Genomic DNA, 26,484 nt, shown 5'->3' with positions numbered 1-26,484 from the left:
CCTCCAAAGGGGCGTCAGTGCTCACTGAAGTAAGCCACAGATTCCACATGGTCCTAATAAAAAGAGCAAAAGGATTCTTTGATGGACCTGATAGACTAATTCTACAGCTGGTATTTTTTTTTTTTTTTAAGTGCAAGCATGCCAATGAAAAAGAAAAATAGGGGAGGACTAGCCTTAGCAGACATTCAAACCACAGTAATTAAAATGTTTGGTACTGGTACAGGTCTACGCAAACTAAATAGAACAGATTAGGAGGTGAAGAAATATACCCAGATATATAAGGTATTGGAGTGTCTGATAAAAGTGATGTTTCAAGTCAATCAGTGGGAGGAAAGCAGATTACTCAATAAAAACTACTTAGTATCCATCTGGAAAAAATAAGGTTGTACCCTTACCTCACGTAATAATTTCAAGATGAGTAAAATACCTAAACACAAAAACATGCACCCATCAAGGTCCTGGCAATGAGACCGTTTTGTTTCATACTCTGGGTGGAGAGAAGGCCAGGGTCAGGACACTCCAGAAGCTAAGAGCTGTAAGAGGGGCTTGAGAAACTGGGACATCAAACAAGAAACGTCTGCACGAGATGAAACTGCTGTGGAGGCCAGCTCCTTTGGGGGAGCATGTGACTCCATGCTGGGCAGAGAGCTTACTTAAAAAATACAATCAGGGAAAGGGGAAAGGCGAAAGGGGAAAGGAGAAAGGAAAAAGGAAAGGAAAACAAAACGAAACTACTATAAAGCCAAAAACACTCAGGGAGAAAACATTATAGCTCACATCACAAGGTGTTAATTTTTAAGGCACCTGGGTGGCTCAGTTGGTTGGGTGTCTGACTTCGGCTAAAGTCATGATATCACAGTTGGTGGGTTCAAGCCCAGCATCAGGCTCTGTGCTGAAAGCTCGGAGCCTGGAGCCTGCTTTGGATTCTGTGTCTCCCTCTCTCTGCTCCTCCCCGACTTTTCTTTTTTTTTTTTTAATTTTTTTTTCAACGTTTTTATTTATTTTTGGGACAGAGAGAGACAGAGCATGAACGGGGGAGGGGCAGAGAGAGAGGGAGACACAGAATCAGAAACAGGCTCCAGGCTCTGAGCCATCAGCCCAGAGCCTGACGCGGGGCTCGAACTCACGGACTGCAAGATCGTGACCTGGCTGAAGTCGGACGCTTAACCGACTGCGCCACCCAGGCGCCCCATCCTCCCCGACTTTTCTATCTCTCTCAAAAATAAATAAGCATTAAAGAAAAAAAAAGAAATTGATAAAGCAGATTAAAAAACAATATAAATACCAAAGCCTGGAAAGTGAAGACAACTTTAGAGAAGAGGAAAGTTGGAGGACTTACATTGCCAGATATCAAGACTTATTTCTGGGGCACCTCGGTGGCAGAGTCAGTCAGGTGTCTGATTTCTGCTCAGGTCATGATCTCGCAGTTTGTGGCTTATGGGATTGAGCCCTGTGTTGGCCTCTGTGCTGACAGCATGGAGCCTGCTTGGGAGTCTCTCTCTCACCCCTGCTGCTCGCTCGCTCTCTCTCTCTCCCCTGCTGCTCTCTCTCTCCCCATCTCAAAACAAATAAAAACTTAAAAAAAAAAAAGACTTATTCTAAAGCATCAGTAATTAATATAGTATGCTATTGGTGCAAAAACCGACCTGTGGAGTGTGCAAGGGCCCAGAGAGAGACCCCTATACGCACACTCATTTAACTTAAAGAAAAGACACTAGTGTAATTCAGTGTAGGAAGGGTGGTCTTTTCAACAACTGGAGCCAAGGGAAGTGAATGACCATATGGGAAAAAAGATGAACATCGACTCCTACCTCACACCATACACAAATATTAATTCAACATGAATCATGGAGAGGCAAAGCAATAAAGCTTGGTGTGAGCATCATCTGCTCCTAAAAACCCAGAAATGCACCATCAGGTGGACTACAGGACCCATGTCCACTGCATATTCCCGAAGTAGCAAAGGAAACCAGACTCTCTCTGAACTACATAAGGGGCTAGGCTCTACAGACACTGAAAACACTGCCATCATGGACAGATACTCACAGTGGAAGAAAAATGGTCTTCACAACCCATTTCCCACTGAGGCAAGCAGCCACCCAAATTAGAACTGTGTTTCAAACACTAGACTGGAGAAGAAACAGCATTAAAAATGTAACATACAAAATATAGATTAAAAACCAAAAATTCTGTTTGGTGTTCCCATCTTCCAGTTGGCCACAGTATTCAAGTTCTTCTCCAAGCTTAGACATAAAGCATATTGTTAGAAATTTGCATAGACAAAAGTACCATTAAAGATTTTGTCTGGATGGAAATGGGCTACAAAACCTCAGCTCACAAAGTACTTCTTTATTCTTTGTCTTAAGCACTGTGGGAAAATTCTGGAAAAAGCTTGATTTAGTTCTTCAACTTGTTTCACATGCCCATTTACAGTTCATTTGCCAAATTATAACTCCTCCATCTATCTATCCAGATGCTTACTCCTATTATACAACTCATATCTCTACTGTTTCATTACTTAAAAAATTTTCTTGTCTAATAATTACATCAATGTCAAATTTCCTTTTATAATATTATGTTGTACAATGAATATAATCTCGAGTGCTCACAGGAAACTGTAGCTACATTCATTCTAGATTCTTTGAAAGGTCACCAACATTTTTGATAGGCATTTCATTCCCACTCTGGCACACTTTCAAGTCTTAGGTTCTCACGTCTCCCTAAAATGCTGTGCACCAGAGAACTCCTCCAAACTGCATGGGAAGCCACAAGGACTTGTGTTAAATCTGAGCGCCGAAAGACGGAACTGCCACTTGTGCTTATCAGAGAGGGGATCCTATGTCCTGGAAGGAGAAACGTATCCCCACGCATTCAGTGTTTAGACTGAGGAGATCACCTTGCACGTAAATTATCTCTACCATAAGACACGGACATAACGCGAGAGCCTACTTATCAATGGATCCACTGCTACCTTAGCTCTTTCTACAATGGTTTCTCTTGAATTACTCAAGGAAACAGGACAACTTAAAATTACCAAATTTGAACCTGTTAACACGGGTGAGCCAGGTATCCATTTACTGCTATTTTCTCCAAATCTACCCTTCTTTGCCTTGCTTTGTGACACGGGGGCAGGTCCCTGTAGATATTTCTCTTTTTACAAGCTGCCTTGTCAGGAAAGGGTGCCAGGGATACTATGAGAAGAAGGAGTTTCTCTCCCTGTTTCTGGGGCTTTGGGATTTTGTGCTGCTATGGCCAGTCCATAGCTTCCCTGCCCACTGTGTGCAGGAGACCCCATGGCTGTGCCCTCCTGGGTCTCCCCTCTTCTACTCCAGTCCTGCCAGAGGGCAGTTTCCTGCCTGCCAGCCTGTTCCCGTGGCACCTTAGCAAATATCTCCACCAACTGTAGGTCTGAACCTTGACCCTAGAGAAGGAGACCTCTTCCAAGTTTGTGTTGGCCGCTCTTTACTGCATTTCCGGTTCTGTATTCTTCAGCATTCTCTCCTCCCCTTAGTAGTTAATCCTTATACTACTTAATAATCACTCCTATTACATTTCCCAGTTCAAATTACTGGCGCATATATATATAAATAAACACACACACACACACACACACACACACATATATATATATATGTGTGTGTGTGTGTTTATTTACTTATTGAGGGGGGAGGGGCAGCGAGAGAGGGAGGGAGAATCCCAAGCAGGCTCCTTGCTGTCAGTGCAGAGCCCGATGCGGGGCTCCAGCTCACGAACCGTGAGATCATGACCTGAGCCAAGATCAAGAGTCAGACGCTTAGCTGACCGAACCACCCAGGCTTCCCTGATGTATTTTGTCTCCAAAAATGACAGTTGCCCGGTCGCAGGGCCGTGGGAGTGGCCAAGATCCTGGCTGGGACCCTGAATACGTCAACAGGGAGACCCTGGAAAATGCTGACAGTTGGCACATCTATCTGGAACTTGGAAGGAAGAGTTCTGTAACTGAGGAGAAAAATGTCGCATCTATAGCGGCCCTCCTGTAATCTGTCCAAGCTCAAGCTGTATGTCCTGGCGCACAGGCTTGGCAGGGCCAGGTGATGCTTACCAGCGCAAGAGTAATAACTACGGGGGGCTCGCGTGGGTGCCTGTTCTGCTTGTTCCCAATTCGTCAGGAAAAGAAAACACTGTGCCTTCAAGCGGCTCTCATAAATGAGGGAAGGTAGGTTTCTGCCTGAGAATACACAGTCAGTAACAAGCTTCATAACAGAGGAACTGGTGGAGTGCACAGAGGGGCTGAGACGTGAGCACAGAAGGGGATAGATGTAAAAGACTCTGCCGTTGCGCGGAAGGACCGTTAAAGTCTCCTCACGCCAGAGCCAGGGCGCCTCCAAAAGGATACACGCCAAGTGAATGAGGCCCGGTTTTGTGACACTCATGGTTTCCCCACCACATATGTACACGGTAAGTTATAGACCAGCAGCCAAAGAAGCAACTTGCTATTTCTGGTAAGTTTTAGAAGTTGGGCAATCAACCTACTCTTCCCCCCCCCCCCCCCCCCCCCAATTCCTTGTCTTTACCTTAGCATCAGGAAAAAAGCAAAGGAAAGGGAGAGCATCTTAGGTTGGCAGTAGATCTCTCAGAGCAGTCGGCCTTACAGGTAATTCCTTTCTTTTTTCCTCGTCAACAGAAGGGCTCTGGGCGGCTTGCCTGTTCTTACTTGTACTTGTGCAAACGCATACACAGAGAGGAAACCTGTCTGTCAGCGTGCCCTACCCACTCACCCAGCCAGGATCTTGACTACTCCTGTGGCCCTGCAACCAGGCAACTGTCATTTTTGGAAAGGAAGCTTGCCTGGGAAAAATCAACCTGTGGCCACTGCAAAGGCCAACGAAGCCAACAGGAGCAGTCTGGAGCCTCACTTGCAAAAACACACGGGCGACCAAGAATGAGCAGACACTGAGAAGGAAATTCCTGAAACAGAGGGATCAGCCTGAAAAGCAGAGGAACTGACCCCAGTGAACAGAAAGAGTGGGGTACACCAAAGAAACCGCAGTAAAAAAAAATTAAGGTCCTCAAAAAGGCCAATGTAACAGGCCACTGCATTCATGAAATGAGGAGACTCTGGGGAAAAGAGAGGCAACTAATGACTTAAAGGGGACATGAGAAGAGCACTCCAGAAATTAAACCTCAACTCAGGAGGCCTGAATCACAGTATGAATCAAGTATGAATCTGAACCGATGGCATGAAAAACAGGCAAACTTCTGGAGATAGAAGTAAGGAGAGAAGAGTTTGGATTCAGAAATGTGTGTGAGAAGGATTTCAGGGTGGAGACGGTAAAGGGTACAGGGGGTGTGGGTGGTGCTACAGACAATACCCAGTGGCTTGCCTCTTGAAGACCGTAGTCTGAGTTGTCATTTCCTCAATCTCTTGCTAGAATCGTTCAAAATCAAAAAAGAAAATAACAAACAAAAATGTATACTCCATTTTCAGGAAAATTGCTAAACCCTGAATCAAAAACCTTAGGGGTATGGAAGAGAAACAAAAATAATATAAAAACAGGGAGGGGGACAAAACAGAAGTGACTCATAAATACGGAGAACAAACTGAGGGTTACTGGAGGGGTTGTGGGAGGGGGGATGGGCTATATGGGTAAGGGGCACTAAGGAATCTACTCCTGAAATCATTGTTGCACTACATGCTAACTGATTTGGATGTAAATTAAAAATAAATTAAAAATAAAATTAAAAAAAAAAAAACCCAAAAACCTTAGGGGGAGGAGTGTCACTAGCCACAGAGCCAGAGGGTGCTGGCGTATAGGGGTGGCTCAAACTAGATGCCAGGAAGCAAATTTCAGGAGAAGCCTCAAAGAATACAGATCAACAGTGAAGGACAGAATCTGGGGAGTAAAACTTAAATCTGTCGTTTGCAGAAACGAGGGGCAAGAGGCATCAGGAGCAGAGCTGCACAGGAGCCAGAGCCAAACAAGAAGTTGTATGTGAGCTGCACAAGGGAGACACTGTGAGACCCACCCTCCCCTGCCCCACCCCCCACAACCACAGGCGAAGAAGAAGTAAAGGCAAAGCTAACTTACATACAAACCTCAGGTCACTGGATAAATTTCAAATTTCAGCTAGGCTATAACCAGCCACCATACAAGACCTCCTGAAGATAGCCATCCACGAACAACTTATCTGCCCCAAAGATGAGAAGTCAAACTAAAATCATTACAAATATTCAAAGATACTCAAGACAAAAGGAGAAAAGAAACAAAATACAAAACAAATGTAAGATGAACACTCAGTTGAAAAATGTTGCCCCTTAGCACATGAAGCTATGACTGAAATTTGAACTGAAAAAAGTTCATAGAGCAACTGCCTCTGTAAATTAAGAGCAGAAAGAAGAGATACAAGAGCTCTAGAGAAGACAATAACATCTATCCTGAGAAAAAGGATCAGCTGGGTGACAGTTCCTCTGCACCTGTTTTCTACTTGTGTGACCTTGGGCAATATCTGAACTTGGGTCACTTGTCTTTTCATTATTGAGTTGTAAGTCATTTTAAACTATTTTTCAGATATAGAATTTATAAATATTTTCTTCATTCTTTTTACTTTCTCAATAGTATTATTTCTAGCACATTTTTTGTTTTGTTTTAATAAAGTCCAATTTATCCATTTTTCTCTTTTGTCATTTCTGGTTTTGGTACCATACCTAAGAAACCACTGTTTAACCTAAGGTCATGAAAATTTACTCCTAGGTTTTCCTCTAAGAGTTTTATAGTTTTAACTCAACACTTAGGTCACTAATCCACTTCGAGTTGGTTTTTGTGTGTGGTGTTAGGTAGGGTCCAGCTTCATTCTCATCCATTTGTGGAAGACCATTTGTTCTCTGTTGAACTGGCTTAGCACTTTTTTTAGGGTATTTTCTTCAACTGACCGTAAACATAAGGACTTACTTCTTGACTTTCAATTCTATTCCACTGATATCTATGTCTATCTTTACGTCAGTACCACTATGATTTGACTACTATAGCATTATAGTAAGTTTTGAAGTGTGAGTACTTCAACTTTATTCTTTTTCAAAATTATTTTTAGCTATTTTAGTTCCTTTGCATTTCCATATAAAATTTTACTTTAGGGGCGCCTGGGTGGCGCAGTCGGTTAAGCGTCCGACTTCAGCCAGGTCACGATCTCGCGGTCCGTGAGTTCGAGCCCCGCGTCGGGCTCTGGGCTGATGGCTCGAGCCTGGAGCCTGTTTCCGATTCTGTGTCTCCATCTCTCTGCCCCTCCCCCGTTCATGCTCTGTCTCTCTCTGTCCCAAAAATAAATAAACATTGAAAAAAAAAATTTAAAATTTTATTTTAAATGTTTATTTATTTTGAGAGAGAGCAAGTGTGAGTGGGGAGGAGCAGAGAGAGAATCCCAAGCAGGCTCCATGCTGTGAGGGCAGAGCCAGATGTGGGACTCAATCCTGCGACTGTGAGATCATGACCCGAGCTGAAATCAAGAGTTGGACGCTCAACCGACTAAACTACCTAGGCACCCACCCCTAGGTAAAATTAAATATAAAATTTAAAAATCAGCTTGTTAATTTCTGCAAAAAAAGCCCACTGGGATTTTGATGGGGATCACATTAAATCTGTAGATCAACTGAGGAGTACTGCCATCTTAGTAATGGTAAGTCTCCTTTTATTATTATTTTTTAATGCTTATTTATTTTTGAGAGAGACAGAGTGTGAGCAGGGGAGGGGCAGAGAGAAGAGGGAGACACTGAATCTGAAGCAGGCTCCAGGCTCTGAGCTGTCCGCACAGAGACCAACATGAGGCTCAAACTCACGAACCATGAGATCATGACTTCAGCTGAAGTTGACGCTTAACTGAGCCACCCAGGTACCCCATTAATGGTAAGTCTTCTGATACACGAACATGGGATGTCTTTTCTTAGCTATTCTTTAGTTTCTTGCAACAGTTTTACGTTTTTTTTTTTTTTTTAAGTTTATTTATTTATTTTGGTATAGAGAGACAGACGAACTGGGGAGGGATTGAGGGGGCGGAGGCAGAGTATCTGAAGCAGGCTCTGTGCTGACACCAGAGAGCCAAATGTGGGGCTTGAATTCATGAGATGTGAGATCATGACTTGAGCTGAAGTTGGACGTTCAACCAACTGAGCCACCCAGGCGTCCTGCTTTACAGTTTTCAGTGCACAATTAAAAAAAAAAAAAGTAATAGTTTCACTGGAGCTCATAATATCTGTGTTTGGAATTCTGTTTTATGGTCTCTCATGATCACTGGAATCTGGGCTGTCCTGAACATGGCATGATGAAGTGGAGTGATAACATGCAAAGCAAAATTCCTGGACTTCCACAGCTAAGCTCTAGGTTTCATTTTACTGTCTTTTGCTAGAAGCAGCAGCAAAAGTTGCTAATGAGTATTTATTATATTTTGGCAAACACCATCCTAAAATGGAAATGAATAATATATGTTCACTTAGCCCAATCTTTGCCTTTAATCTTTAAGTATTTGTTGAAGAAAAAAAATCTCAGTGTCTTGACATTTGGTTCTAGTGTTTAAAATTTCTCTTTAAAAATCATGTTTTTCATAAATATAGAGTGAGATTTATTGGATTTGTTTTTAGTAGTATGTAGGGTTTTTTTTTCTAATTAATATAGGTTTCCAGAGAAAATATAAAATTTGGTTCTATCTCATATATCAGTACTTCTAGTAGACAGGCCACATGTAAATAAAGATAGGAACAGTGATTCAATTATTTTAGGACTTTACATGTATTACCATGTTTAGTTTTTAGAAAAAACTGCAATGTAAAAACCAGTAAATAATTTTGCAGCTGGATTCAACATAAATACTCTACAACTGTAATTTAAGTTCTAAAACACAGGAAAATAGATGGACAATGTAAAGGAAGGATAATTAGACCCTATAAACAAATCAGTGGACTGTGTTTTAATTAGAATTTTGTTGGGCTCATGAATTTGTAATTATTTTGATAATTATACTGGGAAGGAGAAAAAGCCTCTCTGGGTTATTCTCTTTGGATTCTTCTTTCCTAAAAAGTTTTTTTTTTTAATCTTTTTATTTTATTCTATTTTAGAGAGAGAGTGAGCGAGTTGGAGAGAGGGACAAAGGGAGAGAGAGAGAATCTTAAGCAGGCTCTATGCTGTGTGAAGCTGGACGTGGGGCTCAATCTCATGACCCTGGGATCATGACCTGAGCCAAAATCAAGTCAGATGCTCAACTGACCAAGACATCCAGACACTCCCTAAAAAGTTTAATTAAACACCTGGAACTAATGTAATATTGTGTGTCAAGCATACTTCAATTAAAAAAAAAAGCTTAATTCAAAATCTCCGGGTCACTAATTAGCTTTTTAAAACTCTCTTTTTATGGGTTATAACAGACTTCTTTAAGAAATTAGTAGTTGATAACCAGAGAGTGTAGAAGTTTTGAGGTTCTCTTGTTAAATTTATTCCCAAGTATTTTTTTTGATGTGTAAATTAAGGTGTTTTCTTAATTTTATTTTGGAATTGTTCATTACTATTATAAAGAAATACAAGTGATCTTTATACATTAAAATTTTTTTTTTAATGTTGTATTTTTTTGAGAGAGATGGAGACAGATTATGAGCAGGGACAGAGAGAGGAGACAGAGAATCTGAAGCAGGCTCCAGGCTCTGACTGGTCAGCACAGACCCTGACACGGGGCTTGAACTCACGAACCACGAGATAATGACCTGAGCTGAAGTCGGACGCTTAACCGACTGAGCCACCCAGGTGCCCCAAGATCTTTGTATATTGATCTTGTATCCTGAAACCCTGCTGAATCTGTTTATTCTAATAGTTTTTTGTTTGGGTTTTTTGAGGTAGATTCCTTAGGATTTTGCATATTATGACAATGTCATCTGTAAACAGAGATCGTTTCACTTCTTCCTTTCCAACCTGGATGCCTTTTTAAAAAATTTTCTTCTTCTTTTTCTATTTTCCCCAATTGTCCTGGCTAGAAATTCTAGTAGTAAGTTTTTTTTTTTTTTTAACACTTTATTTATTTTTGAGACAGGGAGAGACAGAGCATGAACAGGGGAGGGTCAGAGAGAGGGAGACACAGAATCTGAAACAGGCTCCAGGCTCTGAGCTGGCAGCACAGAGCCCGACGTGGGGCTCGAACTCACGGACCGTGAGATCATGACCTGAGCCGAAGTCGGCTGCTTAACCAACTGAGCCACCCAGGCGCCCCATAGTAGTAAGTTTTAAGAAACCTCTTTACCTCAGTTTTCTTAAGTATAAAACTAATTATAATGCAAACGGTGAGGATGAAATTAAGTAACACATCCTGCAAAGCACTTTAGAACAGCACTCAGAATATGGTAAATACTTAATGTTGGCCATTAGGTTAGGACATCTAAAGCAAATGATTCAGAAAGATTGAAAAATAAAACTATGCAATGAGTGTACCAGGCATACTGTAAACAACAACAACAACAACAACAACAACAACAACAACAACAGAAAAGCAAGGGAAACCTGAACTTAGAGAATACACGGTTGCATTTAGGCCAAAAAGGCACTAGAACAAAAGAAAGAGGACATTTTATAAAAGGAAAACAGTGCCATCCTCGTCAAGCTATAACCGTGAATATCTCTGTACAAGTGAATCTAGTGTCAACATTCATAAAACAACAATTACAAGAGATAAGAAGAGGAACAGACATGAACACATTACCAATGGCTAATTTACTTCCTCAGTGCTAAAGTAATCACATGGACAGAAGTGATATTATGGATGATGTGTGTGTGTGCGCACATAAGTGCATAAACAAGACTAAAAATGGTCAGGAAGAATTAAACGGATAATATGACCAAAACGTCAAAGAGGCTATTTTGGGGTGTAAAAGAGTAAGAAATTTTTTTTTCCTCTGTACTCTTTTATATTGACTGAATTTTTTACTGTGAGCGTGTATCAGTTTTATAATTAAAAAAATACATACAGAAACTTCCTGGGGCAGAAAATGCAAAACAAAAAGACAACACAAAAAAGCACACATAATGTTATTATTTTATAAACCCAACTGACTTGAATAATTAACAATAACAGCATTAATTTCTAAACTGCAGAAAATCTACAGCAATAGGAAATTTTGTTTTTCCAGAACTTTATGGAAACAACATTCCAAAAACAATTTACTTTCTCTAGTGCTCTTACTTGTCTCCACATTTAAATCCAGTAAGAAAAAAATTGACCCACTGTAAAGCCTGTGTTCTCAGCAAGAGTCTGTCCTCTCTCAAGGTACCTATTTTTATTTTTATTTTTTTAAGTTTATTTATTTTTGTGAGAGAGTGTACAAGCGGGGGAGGAGCTGAGAGAGCGAGGGAGACACAGAATCCAAAGCAGGCTCCAGGCTCTGAGCTGTCAGCACAGATGTGGGGCTCAGACTCATAGAGTGTGAGATCATGACCTGAGCCGAAGTCAGACACTTAACCAACTGAGCCACGCAGGCTCCCTGTACCTATTTTTATTTTTTATGTTAATACACTAACAAGTTCAATTTTTATGATGTTACTACTTATACCTAATTTATAATTTCATTTCATATTACAATTTGCATTCATAATGACATTTAGGTCATGTTTTTATTATTTTGTGTGGTTTTAAAAGATGGAAGATTGATGTAAATTAAAGCCAAAAGCAAGCAACTACAGAGCTGAATGTTCTTGATTTAACAGAAGTTTGATTTGAAAGAGCTCACTATGTATTTAAAAACAAATTTTTTAATCTTTATTTATTTTTGAGAGGGGGGAGGGGCATGGAGACAGGGAGACACAATCTGAAGCGGGCTCCAGGCTCTGAGCTGTCAGCACAGAGCCTGATGTGGGGCTCGAACCCATGAACCATGAGATCATGACCCAAGCTGAAGTCGGACGCTTAACTAAGTCACCTAGGTGCCCCACTATGTATTTTTAACATGTATCTTTCAGCATATTTTCCAGGAGAACAGCAACGTCCAGAGCCTTCAGGTGATTCTGAGTTGTCTTAACAAAAATTACTTTAATAGGAAAAAACTGGTTTTTCTTCTGCTATAAAAATCTGACTTTACCAGTTTCAAATACCAATACATGCCCCCCTGCCAAAAGCATACTGCCACATATTAGTGAGAAACAAATTTAAAAAGTAAGGTTATGATGATATGAAGAAACATTATGAATATTTAAGTACAGAAAACTAAGAACGTATTTTTCATAATCAGGAACATGAGACTTATTTCAGAAAGACATTTTAGTTTATCAATGGACTTATTTCACAGAAGTCTAAACTGAAGCTTTTGAGAAGCTTATTAGTTCCAGGCAGGTGTTTAAGATTGTGGATTAAGGAAGAAAATATTTTTTTTTTCACCATCATCAGAAAAAGCTCTTGAATAAGGGCTGGGATCCTCTCTGCCACTGTGGCAAAATGAAGCTGTGTTATATAAACTATACAATTATACACATAAAAGCATAACACGTGTGCACAAGAACATTCCACAGCATTCCAACAACAGCAGTTTGGAAGCACCAACGGATGTTTTCATGTTTCTCTTTAATGACTAGTCAAAATCTCTAAAAATAAAAGCCCCATAATTACTGCAACCAGGAGTCAAAGACTGAGGATAGTTTTAAAAAGTTGCCTCCCTGGACCACAGCATGACACTTGTGACACTCGTCCTTTGACATGAACCAGTATGAACGCAATCACAGCACCACACGAGGGCAATACTAGCATCTCGGGAAGGTCACAGCAATGGCTGTCCTTGCCCTTATGTATGAGAGTGCAGGTCACTAAAGGACACGGCAAGGACCCTCCACTCAGATGCTGAGGATCACTTCAGGCTCCTTGTGTCCCCAAATAGCTCCCGACCGTCCTCCCAAAGCAGCTCTCCTCATGACCCCTATCTGAGGCCCAAGCTGGCATCACCTTGGCTCTTTGGTTTCTGTGCCAACATCTTCTGCACAGCAAATCCTGTGGGCTCCTGCTTCAAAATCCTTCCAGGACGAAACTGATGGTCAGCACTGTCCTGCTCCTCCTCTCCATACCAGCCCTGACCTGGCTCTGGTCCAGTCATCATGCCCTTGGGGCATTTCTGCCTGCACCTCCAGGCCACTGTTCCAACCACCCTGAACACTCTTCCTGAGAAGAGAGGTCTGAGCCCCACTCCCTTGCTATCTCAGAGTGCAAACCCCACATTCCTGTCCCCTTCCCGTTTTGTCTCTCTCCCGAGCACTAAGTGTTCTGTGTTTCACCGTGGTCATTGTCAAACTCCTGCTGCAGAACAAGCACCGAGAAGGCTGAGCTCACTGTACATCCTGCTGACCTATGCACTTCTGGCTTCCACGAGGGTGCCTGGCAGGTGCTGAGGAAACACACCAGCTGAACAAAGGCGGCCCCTATGGGCCTCTGGGTCAGTAAGCACAGCTCAACCCACACTGACAGTCTGTTTCCTAGGTCTCAAATTCTCATGTGTGATTTCCACCATTTCCTGTCCTTTTCGTCACTGTAGATGTCACTTCTGTGAAGTCTCCAGCATTCCTTCTTGTTTCCATCTCTTTTTTTTAACTTTAAATACAATGTATATGCTATTTCCCTAACTCTTAACCTCCTATTTTTTTCTAAACTTCAAATACAATGTAGAAATATTTGCAAATCATGTATCTGATATAGGGGTTAATATCCAGGATATATAGAGAACTCTTAAAACTCATCAACAAACTCCAAACAACTTGATTTAAAAAGGGGCACAGGACTTGAGTATACATTCCTCCATAAGAGATCTACCAACGTCCAATAGGCACGTGAAAAGATGTGTGACATCACCAATCACTAGGAAGATGCAAACAAGAATCACAATGAGACACCACCTCACACCCATTAGGATGGCTGCTATCAAAATAACAGAAAACAAGTGTTGGAGAGGATGTGAGGAAATGGGACCCTCATCCACTGTGGGTGGGAATGTGAATTGGTGCAGCCAATGTGGAAAACAGCCGGGGATTCCTCAAAAGTTAAAAACAGAATTACCACACGATCCAGCAATTCTACTGCTGGGTGTACATCCAAGGAAGTGAGAGCAGGGTCTCTGTGAGGTGTTTGCACCCCCGCGTCCAGAGCACCGTTATCCCCAACAGCTGAAATATGGAAGCACCACTGACAGATGAACGGAGGAGCACGGTGTGGTCCACCTGCACGATGGAATATTGTTCAGCCTTAAAAAGGAAGCAAATTCTAACGCCTGTTTCCACATGGTGGAGCCCCGAGGACATTATGCTCCGTGATCAAGCCAGTCACGAGAAGACACGCAGAGTCCTCAGATTCACAGGGACAGAGAGCAGAAGGGTGGGCGCCAGGGGCTGGGGGACGGAGAGTCAGTGTCTCATGGGGACAGTTTCAGTTTTACAAGAAGAAAAGAGCTGCACAGAGGATGGCAGTGACGGCCGTGCTGCGGCGTGAATGTATTTAAGGCCCCTGAGCCGTGTGCCCTTAAAGGTGGCTAAGGGGCGCCCGGGTGGCTCAGTTGATTGTCTGACTCTTGATTTTGGCTCAGGTCATGTTCTCATAGTTTGTGGGTTTGAGCCCCGCGTCGGGCTCTACGCTGACAGCTCAGAGTCTGCTTGGGATTTTCTCTCTCCTCCCCTCCCCCACATTCATGTGCTCCCTTTCTCAAAAATAAATTTAAAAACATAAAAAAGGTGGCTAAGATGCTACATTTTTGTTGCATGTATTTTACCACAATAAAAAAAAAAACAAAAAAAATGATGCAGATCAAACACCAGAAAAATCCTCCCTAGACCCACAAAACAAAAAACCAGAAGTTTTATAAAAAACAGGCTCCTGCCCATTTTTTTTAAATTTTTTTTAACGTTTATTTATTTTTGAGACAGAGAGAGACAGAGCATGAACGGGGGAGGGGCAGAGAGAGAGGGAGACACAGAATCGGAAGCAGGCTCCAGGCTCCGAGCCATCAGCCCAGAGCCCGACGCGGGGCTCGAACTCACGGACCGTGAGATCGTGACCTGAGCCGAAGTCGGACGCGTAACCGACTGAGCCACCCAGGCGCCCCAGGCTCCTGCCCATTAAACTGGAGATTTTATTAAAAATTTTTTATAAGATGGGAATGCAAACTGGTGCTGTCACTCTGGAAGGCAGTATGAAGGTTTCTTAAAAAATTAAAAATAGAACTACCCTATGACCCAGCAATTGCACTACTAGGTATTTATCCAAAGGATACAGGAGTGCTGTTTTGAAGGGGCACATGCACCCCCATGTTTATAGCAGCACTATCGACAAGAGCCAAAGCACGGAAAGAGCCCAAATGTCCATCGATGGATGAATGGATAAAGAAGATGTGGTATGTATATACAATGGAGTATTACTCGGCAGTCAAAAAGAATGAAATCTTGCCATTTGCAACTACGTGGATGGAACTGGAGGGTATTTATGCTAAGCGAAATTGGTTAGTCAGAGAAAGACAATTATCATATGATCTCACACATACGAGGACTTTAAGACACAGATGAACACAAGGGAAGGGAAGAAAAAATAATATAAAAACAGGGAGGGGGACAAAACATAAGAGACTCTTTTTTAAAAAAAATTTTTTTTTTCAACGTTTATTTATTTTTGGGACAGAGAGAGACAGAGCATGAACGGGGGAGGGCAGAGAGAGAGGGAGACACAGAATCGGAAACAGGCTCCAGGCTCCGAGCCATCAGCCCAGAGCCCGACGCGGGGCTCGAACTCACGGACCGCGAGATCGTGACCTGGCCGAAGTCGGACGCTTAACCGACTGCGCCACCCAGGCGCCCCAAGAGACTCTTAAATATAGAGAACAAACTGAGGGTTGCTGGAGGGGTTGTGGGAGGGGGGATGGGCTAAGTGGGTCTGGTGCGTTGAGGAAACTACTCCTGAAATCATTGTTGTACTATATACTAACTAAATATTTAAAAAAGAAAGAAAGAAATAGCAAAAAAAAAAAAAAAAAAAAATGAAAAAAAAAATCTTGTAAGAAACATTGCCGAAGGGGGAGAAGCAGGCGCTGGTGAGCACTACTGGGGGTGCGGAGGAGAGTGTTTTCACTGCACCTGTCCCAGCCTCACAAAAACGCGTAACACCCTCTGGTGTAGGACTGCCACTGTACATATTTATCTAAAGGAAACAATCAAGAATGTGTATAAAGACTTATTATAGAGAAATTGAAAGCAGAAAACTTTGTAGCCATTAAAAACTTTTTAAAGAGTAATTACACAGAAAAATATTCACAGTGCATTAAATTTAAAAATAGACTACAAAAATGCATGTAAATCTGATTCCAATTTTATTTAATATATGTGGTAGGTAAAAAGTAAAAGAAAGATATTCAGAAAAATGTGAATGGCTGTTCCCTCTGGGTAGTTATCTTTGGTCATGGATCACTTAAATTTTTCTATTTCTCTACAATAAATTATTCGTATGACAGAAACTGAATTACTTTGCAGATGAGTTCCATCTAAAACCAGGAGCATCAGGAACCCCAAGTGACATCCTGGTTGGTCTTGCAGCCACAGTCAGTTCAGCAAGCAGCAGAGAAGCGAGAGGGACCTTGCCAGAGCACAGCTTCTCTGTGGACACTGACCCCAGTGAGCACGTCATCGTGCGAGAGTAATAAAAAATGTACAAAACACTCTACAGAAGTGAAAATGCAGGGGTGCCTGGCTGGCTCAGTTGGAAGAGTGTGCAACTCTTGACATTGGTATTGTGAGTTTGAGCTCCACATTGTGGGTAGAAATTACTAAATAAAAAAAAAAAATACACTTAAAAAATACAAGAAGTAAAAAAGCAGAATGCTCTCTTTGAAAAAAGAGAAAATTATAAGTCTACAATTAGTTTTCTGGAGAATCTTGGTTTCTTTCTGGATCTGGGAAGTGACCATTAACACTGATAATGAACCGTGGGGCTGGTGTGCTCTAGAAATGCTCCACAGGAAGACACTCCAAGTTGGCTGTGAAAACAACATTGGACCTTCTTGGTACAGAGAAGAGGGTTTTTGAATCTTGTTCAGTGATAGATGGGTGGGTGGTGAATGAAGAACGAACGAACGAACGAACGAAGGAAGGCCAGGGCCAGGAGAAAAGGGCACAAAGGTTGGACTCAGGTGGGGAGGGTACACGTTCCAGAACATACCAACTCTTCTTAAAGCCACAGGCCCTGGTCCTGCCCAGAATCACCTGAGACCCCTGCCAACAATACCCTGTAAGCCAAGTCTGCGGTTCGATGCCGAGGCCCCTGGAGGCTGTAGCAGCAGGAAGGAGGGACAAGTCCCTCCTGTCAAGCCGGTGGCAGGAGGATGGAACTGGAGGGTAAGAGAGGGTAAGAGTCCTCCACAGAGGAGGAGGGGACAGCTCGACAGGAGGGGAGAGAGGCACACAGTCCGGGGGCATGTATGCCAGGAAGGGGGGCACATATGCCAGGAGAACCGGCTGGCAGAGCCGTCCTGCATGACCTGGGCAGGGCCAGAACGGGCACATCTCACAACCACAAAGTCTATGCTAGGAACACACCCTCGAGAAACCCACACGCGTCCCCACGACAACATATACAACCTCAGTGTTCCCAACAGAACAAGACTGAATTCTAGTGCATCCAGAAGACACTGCGCTGAGCCCAGGGCAACAGGGACTAGCAGGGCAGCCGAGGGAAGGCCTGCACTGGAGGACTTTGGGCCTTTCTGGCCTCTGGGAACTGCCCTCAACTGCAACCCACATGGACCCAGTGGGAGGAGACATGGACCATGTCATCCCACAGTTCCGGATGGGTCACCTGATCAAAGCTGTCCCCAGACCTGGAACAAGTCACTTCTATACGCCGTCAAGAGGCCTAGGGTTGAGATTTAAAACTTGGTCCTCACTTGCCCTGTGTGGTGATTTTTTTTCTTTTTTAAAGGCTGCCCCTTGCAGGGACTAACCAATTCATTTAAAAAAAAAAAATTTTTTTAACGTTTATTTATTTTTGAGAGAGAGACAGAACACGAGCAGGGGAGGGGCAGACGGAGAGGGAGACACAGAATCCGAAGCAGCTCCAGGCTCGTAGCTGTCAGGACAGAGCCCGACGTGGGGCTCGAACTTACAAACTGAGATCACGACTTGAGCTGAAGTCCGACACTCCACTGACTGAGGCCCCAGGTGCCCCTGTGTGGTGATTCTTTAGGGACAGAGAGAAAGAAGCTGGCCGAGGAAAGGGGGACCAAGAATGCTGGGCAAGGGGGCCCCAAAGAAGAGCTCATCAGGCAAGCATCACCCTCAAGTGGGTCACCTACTTGTGGGGAGCAAGAATGCAGGCATCTGAAATTTTGGGGAAGAGGTGAAAAGAACTGAAGGGAGCCATGGGTCAAAGGCCAAGTCAGTAAATTAGGTATATGTTCAGCTCCTCAGCCTTCTAGGAACAAGCCAAAGCAGAACCATTCGGGATGAGAAATGAGAGTATCACTGGGGTAAGACGAGAGCATGGGGCAGGGTGGCGCTCCTGGGTGGCTCAGTCAGTTTAAGCGTCTGACTTCTGCTCAGGGCATGATCTCATGGTTCGTGAGTTTGAGATTCTGCTTCGGATTCTGTCTTGCTGTCTCCCCTGCCCCCCCCCCCCCGCCCCTCCACTGCTTGCACCGTTTCTGTGTCTCCAAAAATGAATAAAAACGTTTAAAAAATTAAAAAAAAAAAAAGAGAGAGAGCACAAGGTTTCTGGAGACAGCACGGGGGTGGTCACGAGAGCAGGCTCCCAGCTGGAGAGGTTAGCTGCTACCTGTGTCACCTGGGGGCTCATTCCGTCTCATTCCCATATCCTGCTGGGGCTGCTGATGATAGGAGATAAAACTGCCAACTGCCAGAACTGAGGTGCCCAAGAAGTGGCATTCCACGTCCAGTGACCCTCCGCCAAGACACTGAGAGATCTCGGTCACTCTCTGTTACGTAACCGTGGTGATGGGACTCTCACCGGTACAAAGATCAGGAGGACAACAGTTCCCTTTTCTTTTCCATTTGCTGGTCTAGCTTCTCCTCCGTCGACATCACATCCAACAGACTGTGTGTGCCGACCTCGAGCTGTGTGCACGCACGCGCACTAGGGTTGGCGGGGGGAGCCGGCACCAGCAGCTTTGAGACACGTCTCAGTCACTGAGGATAAAAACATCCACATCTCTGCCCTGTACCACCTGGCCACATTCCTGGGCATCATGGTCAAAGAAACAGATCAGCTTTCTCAGACCAAATAACAGGGTTCTGAGGCTAGGACAGAGTCCTATAATAGCTGTATGTACTCGAAATACGTAAGAGCTTTTGTATAAAGCCTATATCATCTCCAAATTCAGATGCTGAATTACTGACTTTTTCTTCTGAGATCAGACCAAAATAAGTTCTAAGGAGGTTTATTTGCCATATTTAGGATGTTCATGTGGGAGCAATGACAAACATCTGGCTACGATACTTTCTGGAATTTTGACTATTTCTTCCTGGCCAGAAGGAAAACATTAACTTTTTACTGGAATAGCAACTAGCACGGAACTTCAGGACTGAGACACTGTCCTCCAACTTGTCATATATTTAAACTAAAGCTTTTCCAATTTTTAAAAAAAGTAAGCCTCCTCCAAAAATTCTGAGTATGATAAAGAAAAGGGGAATGTGAGCAAACAGATTAACAATAATCAAGAAACCTCCTATTCATTAGAACTTGCTCCCCAGTTGCCAGCAAAGGCACGGAACATTCACTTCTGTGGGCGAGGTCTCACACACCCAAACTACACCCCAGATTGTTCTTTTAATCACTAAATATCACCTTTTCCACACTATTAGCTTCCAGATAACAGAAAAGCTAAAATTCACGTCAGTTCCTAAACCTGGTGGTGAATTATCAATTAGAAGAATATCTGTTTTAGAAATCTTGCCCTGAAGTCTAGCAGAAGGCCTCTCCCTCTAGCGCACCAACACTCAGACACTTTCCGCGCTTAACGTGGTGTGGAGCTGAAAGCGTTTCTACTCTGTGACTCTGCACACAGGACAAGACAAGCTGACACATGGCTTCCAGATGGTTTCTTTTATGGCTCAGAAAAAAAAAAAGACCTTCTAGAGCTGAGGCCAGATTTCTATTTTCAAAACCACAAAATTCATTTAACTCACTGAAAATAAACCAAGACTTTACTAGATCAAAAAACCGGCCACTGACTGACCTTCGCATAGCTAAAACCCCCATCAATAGATGTCAAATGTCACTTAAAATGAGACATGACGGAAGCCTAGGCAGATGGCTCCCCAGACTCCGTTGTGCAGGCTGCTCTTCTTTCCTGGAACCACTAGATAAGTGCCTTCTGTACAGAAAGTATCTTATCTTCATTAGTCATCAGAAGAAAGAGCCACGAAGTGTTATCTCACCTCCTATCTTACAAAGTCCTGGTAAGTATACATTGCGGGCAGCAACGATTTATATGGACAAGGGTAATCAAAGTAGTGGTTACTTATAAATGAATTAAGTGAGAGAAATAACTGATTTAAAAATACAGTGTATCAGTCCTTAGTTCTTTAAATTTACAAGACAACTCTAAAGGGAACTTTAAAATGTTTTACAGATCTTCCAAGTCAGTGTCCACTCTTCGCCAGCTTCATCTCAGAGACACTGTGGCCAGCCCTCAGCTGTGCTCTCTTGGTGGTCCTCACAACCTTGCAATGTAGAAACGTTCATTCCGGGGGCACCTGGGTGGCTCAGTTGGTTGAACGTCTGACTCTTGGTTTTGGCTCGGGTCATGATTTCGTGGTTCACAGTCCCTGGGATCAAGCCCCCATGCCGGGCTCTGCACTAATAGCTTGGAGCCTGCTTGGGATTCATTCTCTCTCTCTCTCTCTCTCTCTCTCTCTCTCTCTCCCCTGCTCACATATGCATGCTCTCTCTCTCTCAAAATAAATAAACTTTAAAAACAAACAAAAAAAATGTTCATTCCATATGTGTACCAGGGCTCTGCAAGAGGGTTAACTTCGTAAGTACCCAAAACCTACCCAAGGAACCACTCTGGAGATAACTGTTCACTGGTACAGTTCTCATGTTTTTGGCTCAAAACTTTCCCTTCTTTAACCATTAAAAATAACCATTAAAAATAAACTTCTAGAATTTCACCTCAAACCATAATGAGCTACCATCTAACACCCCCCCAGGATGACTAGAACTCGGAGACCAGGTAATACAGGTACAGGGGAGGACACGGACAGACCCACACTGCTGGTGGGTGAGCCCCAGACCCAGCCAGCCACTCTGGAAAATGGTGTGGCAGTTCCTCTAATAGTTACCATGTGACCCAGCAATTCCACTCCTGGGTACACACTCAAGAGAAACACACACGTCCACACAAAACCCTGCACATGAATATTCACAGCAGTACGATTCCTAACAGCTAAAAGGTGGAGTGTCCGTCAGCTGCCGAGTGATAAACAAAATGTGGTCTATCCATACACAGCATTATTCGGGCACAGAAAAGAAAGCAGTGCTGACACAATCTACACACGTACAAACCTCTGAAACGTGATGCTCAGGAAAAGAAGCCAGTCACAAAAGAACACACGTAGTCCCACTCACAGGAAATGTCCAGAACAGTGCGGTCTATGGAGGAGGGGCGCAGACTACTGTCTGCTTACAGCTGAAGCGAGAGGAGACGAGGGCAGCGAGGTGGCAGCTAAAAGCTGTGAGGTTTCTTCCTGAGGCGGCGAAGATGTTTTCAAATTGACCGCTGCAGCTGCCCGTCTGGGAACACACTAAGCCTCGTGGAAGCGCACACTTCAAATGGGTGACTTGTGTGGGACGTGAACTTCACTTCAACGAGGCTGTTGAAGACTTGACCATCGACGCCACTAAAACCTGTCTGGACAAGAGCAGACCCTGGCTTCTGGCTGTAAGCCCTCTGGACTCGCGGGCAACAAGCACTGGACAAGCTCACGTGATCCAGCCCTAGAAGGGGCCGGAACAAAGCTTCCCCACACCCAGCGAGCCCCCCAGCTCCTCCTTGGCAGTTGGAGTGCTGGAAACATGGGCTGTCACCGCGGCGGTCAACACAGCGACGTGACGCGCAGTGCGTCCGCACACCCAGGGAGAGCGGAGAAAGAGATACAACTGGGGGCCTGCAGAGCTCACCTGTCTTAAGAAACTGTAACGAGGATGGCCAATGCCATCTGACTTACTAAGACAGACACGAAACAGCACACACTGCTCGGGAAGAGACGTGAACCCCAACAGGGAGGTCTTCGGGCTGAGCTACTCTGTATTTTCACTGAACAACACAGAAGCATTTCAAAAATAACTAAAAGTCAAAATTTTCCCTAAATTAAAAAGGTCCCTTCAATGTCAACTAGGGATTCTACACAATGCCAGTGATTCAAACTCCCTGTGTGCAGGAGCCAGTGGCCGTGTCCCTCCCCCCCACCCCCAAACAAACACACACGCACCCGAATCTGAGGTCAGAAAACTCTGCTCTAGGGGAGAATTCAGGACACTCTTGAAGAAAGGATGTTAACCCAATCTATGTTTTGATTTCCTTCATTCAACACGTATTTACCGAGCCAGCACGGTGCCACACCAATAACTCGGCAGAGCCTCAGACAAAACCTTGTCTCTGGGACTTGCCTTCCAGGAGGAGAGAGACCTCAGACAAGCTCTGGGGCAGGGGGTGGCTTCACTAAGACCTTCCTTCTGTGCTGCCAACAAAGACCCAGCCGGGGTATCTGTGCACTGTGGGCCTGCTGCCCATACCACAAGTGTGCGCCATCCCAGATAACAACCTGTGTCTCTTAGCTCAGATATAAAGGGCAGAGGGTGGCGGAGCGAGTGTCACCTGCAGGACCCCGAGACCTGAGCTCTACTGCCACCCGCTTGTCCCCCTGACCTTCACCCCCCATTCTTCCCGAAGCCCCTCCTTCCCCCTCATCTCCTCATTCAGGCATAAGACCTGACAGGTAAAGCATCCCATGGAGGAAACTCAAACTTCCCCCAAGCAGTAACGACAGTCTGGGCGAAGAGCTCTGGGGGCCCAGACCGCCCAGACCAGTGTGAGCTCAACCCCCGGCTCACGCCTGCGCAGACGGACCACGGAGTGACCCACGGAGCCGCCGACAGTTACCCTCACCTAATCACAACGTTCCATCCTCCATCCAAGGAAGAGCCCAAGCCTCATTTCTACAACACACAGCGTGTGCGTACGCGGAAGGTTTCCTTAAGGCCCGTGTGTGACCGCGTGCCCGCCTCTACACGGGATGACGAGGCTCCCCTTTCTGAATATTCCATCCTAACCCTAAATGAAAGGAACCCAGCCACCCTTGCTCGAGGGTCACGGCTTTGGAAGTTATTTCCCGTGATCTCCTTCTCTGCTGCAAATAAAGTTTTCTTTGTGTGCTAACTCACCTGGTGGAGTTTCTATGTGTGACTCACCAAGGAGGGAACTCACGTCAGTTTGGTCACCAGCGGTCAAGGAACAAGCAGTGGTGGATCAGTGATGGGGCCCCAGGGGCGACCAGCCTCCATCTCTGGATCTTTTACATCTTTGGAGCCATGGCTCATGGGAGACACTGGGGAGAATGGATCAGGACAAGCCTGTGTTCTTGGACCAGAATCTCACAGAGGGGGATGGGGGAAGCATGTCCCCCCAGAGAAGGCCATGTGGCTTGCTCTGGGGCAGGCCCCACAAAGCATGTCGCCCGGCAAACGAGACCAGCCCACTGATGGGAGATACTAGAACTTCACAGAGACAGTCATCTTTCCAGAGATGCATTCCTGATCCACTGGCAACAGTCGTTGTGGTATACCGAATAAAATGGTCACAAATTCCTTGGCACTCCCGCTACAAGGTAGCTCTACTGCTCCCCACTCTTCCCTGCTTGAATCTGGGCTTGCCTGGTGGCTTGTTTTGATCAGTTAAACTTGGTAGGCATTACAGCACATGAACCCCAAGCATCCAGGGACCTGGCAGCTTCCACTCTTGAGAACATTTCCATCACGGTGCAAATAAGGAGAAGCTAGCTCCCTGGAGGGTGGAAAGAGGTTCTAGCTGGGGTGCCAGACATGGTAGGCCCTCCAGGCCGGCCCAGACCAGAAGACCCTCCCAAGCCAATGCTCAAACATGCAGGAAACATTCGATATTTACTGTTTGAAGTTACAAGGTTTTAGAGTGGTCTGTTACTTAACAAAATCCACTGACAGGGTTGTAGAGGACAGGGTACCTGGAAGCTGAATACAAATGCCTCAAAAAAATATACTGAATTCTAACTCCTCCTAAAAGGCATGCGTTAGTGGGTAACATCATTCAAAAAGTATTCCATCCAACTTGGGGTATGTGGCAGCAATGTGATTCTGCAATTTCTGGTGACTCCGACAGGCTTACCAAAATATCAACCTGCAGAGAAGTGAAGATGATGATTCCATCTGATGAAAAGAAGCAACTATAGGGGCCAAGGGCAGGCCTCCCCAAGATGGGCCACTGTGGCATGAACACTATTTTGAGTTAAAAGCAATAAAACCCCAGCAGATTCAGGAAAAGCTCTTCACCGCCCCCCCCCCCCCCAACTAACTGTCTGCACCAGGAAGAGAACTATTAACAAAGACTCTTCACCTGAGACACTTATCTGCACGACAGTCAACCCCTATTCCCAGACATCTCCTCTCCCCTTCCTGTCCCAGACCCAACTCCCCTCCTGAGCTCATATAAGCATCGTGCTGCCTGTGTTAGGAATTTCCATCTCTGTGGATTCCCTATACATATGCTATTAAGTTGGATGTTTGCCGGTTGATCTGTCTCATGTCAATCTGATTCTTGGTCTAACCAAACAGATCTGGAAAGGCAGAGAAAATTCTTCCTCCCCAACACAATAATCTCAACCTACTCAACTCTGACAAGTTCTAAATATGGTGAAACCTTTACAAAATGCCACTTCTGAATGCTGACGAATAAAGCAATCCAGACACTTAGCGATGGCGTGTATATCAGAGAAGGGCTATGTGTTATTTATGACTCCACAATAAATATGTGCTTTCTTCTTTTTTGGGCCTAGTTTTAGTTGATAAAGACTATTAGGCAGGATAAAAAAAGATGCTCTGAAAGTAAGCTCTGAATAGCTCAGTTCTTTGTGTTATTTTCTCTCCTCTCCTCTCCTCCCCTCCCCTCCGTTCTTTCTTTTGAACATTCTGAGAGTGTTATAAGCCTAGACCATAGTGGGTGTGTCTATCAGAAGACGGCTAAACGGTGGAACTCTTGAGAGCACTGGCTGGAAAAGATCTGGGAGTCCAGCTAGCCCTGCACACCTTTAACCCATTTCCTGCAGGTGACTCATCAAAGAGCACCATGCAGGGCTGGGAAATGCTGCCAAAGAGAGCCCACAGCCAGCCTCTAGCTCTCCAGCATTCAAAGGTAGCCTGTTTGGACTACCTTCCCAGCAAAGGCTGCCTCTGGCAACACGGGAGTGACCTGGGAAGCTGGACAGACAGGTCCTACCAGTTTCAATTACTACTGCCCTGATGAAATGCTACTCAATTTCCTCCTCAGGTAAGACCTTAAAAGGAGTGTTCGGGGTCCTCTGAATTCAGATACTATGAATCTATGCACTAGACGCTTACCATCAAACACTCAAGCAGGAGAGGCAAGAGAGGCTGGTGTGCCTGGGACCCCAGGCAAGAGGACTGGGGTACAGCCCTGACCTCCAGCTCCCCACCACTGACCCCCTCCCTCACTCCCTCCTCCCCTTCCCATGCAATGCGTTCTGAATTAGGCACCACCAGAGCCCCCAAGAAGTCTCCTCTAGGGTCATCACAGCCTGGCCCCCAGCTCAGTAATCTTAGTTTCTGTGTAGCATCCTGACTTCTTGACAGAAATCTCTAAGCACAAATAAGCCTCCTGCTAAAGTTTAAATTCATTCTCTTGTCCTTCCTTTTGTGACATTAAGAGCAGAAAAAACTTCTAAAGATATTACTTTAAACCATTATGAAAAAATTAGAGAAGAGAGACTATCTTTGTGCATTACATATAAAATAAATAATTTTAAAAAGCACACTCATTCTAACACCATTTAGAAAATCAGTGTTTTCTAAAGTATGTGGGTCTAAAAAGTATTGATTAGATACATATATACACACATACACTTATATGATACATTTACACATTTTTGCTATATTCACTTGTTTTTGCCAACATTATCAGTGCAATCTATTGTTAGGAAATTTTCAAAATAAAAACGTTATTATGTTTTCTGTATCTGTTGATACAGAAAAACAAATTGAATGTTACTGTGCACCACCACCTGTGTGCCAGGCTCTTTGCACGTGTCCTTGCCACAGCCCCTGAGAAGAGGGGACTACAATCACCGCCATGTTTCAGAGAGGAGCTGACACACAGTGGGCAGATCTGGATGGGTCCAGTCCGTGCTCCACAGCAGTCAGCCAGCCTCTCTGAAGAAGAACAGAAGGGCCATGTTGTATCAGAATTTC

The 26,484-nt window shown here is 44.3% G+C and overlaps 1 protein-coding gene across 6 annotated transcripts in view; it reads right to left on the bottom strand.

The window, feature by feature from the left end:
* Positions 1 to 26,484, bottom strand: part of FARP2 (FERM, ARH/RhoGEF and pleckstrin domain protein 2) — a 105,709-nt gene that overhangs the window by 63,655 nt on the left and 15,570 nt on the right. The window lies entirely within an intron of this gene.

Source organism: Felis catus, chromosome C1 (genome assembly GCF_018350175.1).
Source record: "Felis catus isolate Fca126 chromosome C1, F.catus_Fca126_mat1.0, whole genome shotgun sequence".
NCBI lineage: Eukaryota > Metazoa > Chordata > Mammalia > Carnivora > Felidae > Felis > Felis catus.
This window is presented reverse-complemented; position numbering and strand designations above follow the sequence as displayed.